Below are 1519 nucleotides of genomic sequence, written 5' to 3'. Positions count from 1 at the left end.
TTGAGCCACTCCCATCTTTGCTACTTAATATCATGGCCACTTGCTACTGTTCTAAGGAGTCTGTAACATTTGTTGATAGTTCCATATTGTGGTTTAGACCCAAAAGTTCACAAAATATTTTGTTTATTTAAATAGTTCTACAGGAAAGACATATATAACAAATAGCAACAACTTACGAAGCATCCATGATTTTCAAACATTTGGCCTTTTTATTTTTATTATAGTGTTATAAATTTATATATGCTATTTTGTGTCTGTTTTTCCACAGATGTGTATAGGAGAAAGAAAATGGGCTTTAATTTCAAATAGTACTAGATTCAATTCTAACTTTGTCAGTTAATAGTGGTATGACTTCTGAGGCACATACTAGTACTTCGGTTGGAGGCTCTATCCCTGGCCCTGGTTGGGGTGCGTGTGGGGGGCAACCAATCAATCTGTCTCTCTCACATCGATGTTTTTCACTCTTTCTCTCCTCCCTTCCATTCTCTCTAAAAAAAAGTAAAAGTAAAATAAAATGTAATATGTTTAAAAAAACATTCTTTTTAATCATTTAAATTTAAAATTTATTTATGTCTATCTAGTCCAGGGGTGGGCAAACTTTTTGACTCGAGGGCTACAATGTGTTCTTAAACTGGACCGGAGGGCTGGAACAAAAGCATGGATGGAGTGTTTGTGTGAACTAATATAAATTCAAAGTAAACATCATTACATAAAAGGGTGCGGTGTTTTTTTTTTAAAAAAACATTTCATTTCAAACGGGCCGTAGTTTGCCCACGGCTGATCTAGTCTCTTGCCTTAATTATTATCTATATACTGGTGACTACCAAATTTATGTCTCCCACCCAGACTTTTCCTCTTTTCCCTGAAGCATATATCTAGCCACCTACTTAACATATATCACGTCTAAAACAGAATTCTTGAATTCTACCCCCTCTCTACACTCACATGCACACAGCCTGCTCCTTTCCTCACCTAGTGTTCTCCATCTGAGTAAATGTTATCTCCACTCATTCAGTTGCTCAGGCCAAAGACCTCTGAGTTATTTTTGACTCCTCTTTTTAAAAATATTTTTAAATATATTTTTTTATTTATTTCAGATAGGAAGGGAGAGGGAGAGAAATAGAAACATCAATGATGAAAGAGAATCATTGATCAGCTGCCTCCTGCATTCCCCCAATTGGGGATTGAGAGCCTGCAACCCAGGCATGTGCCCTGATTGGGAATCAAACCATGACCTCCTAATTCATAGGTCGATGCTCAACAACTGATTCACACCTGACTCCTCTTTTTCTTTCTTAATCCTCACTGAAGGATATTTTTCCATTGATTTTTAGAGAGTGGAAGAGAGAGGGAAAGACAGAGAAATATCGATGTGAGAGAAACACATCAATTGGTTGTCTCCTGCTCGACCCGGACGAGGGCACAGACAGGGGAGGAGCCTGAAACAGAGGTACATACCCTTGACCAGAATCGAACCCAGGACCCTTTAGTCCGCAGGATGATGCTCTATCCACTGAGC

Source organism: Myotis brandtii, unplaced genomic scaffold, assembly GCF_000412655.1.
Source record: "Myotis brandtii unplaced genomic scaffold, ASM41265v1 scaffold517, whole genome shotgun sequence".
Classification (NCBI taxonomy): domain Eukaryota; kingdom Metazoa; phylum Chordata; class Mammalia; order Chiroptera; family Vespertilionidae; genus Myotis; species Myotis brandtii.
The sequence above is the reverse complement of the archived record's forward strand: the minus strand, read 5'-3'. Positions refer to the sequence as shown.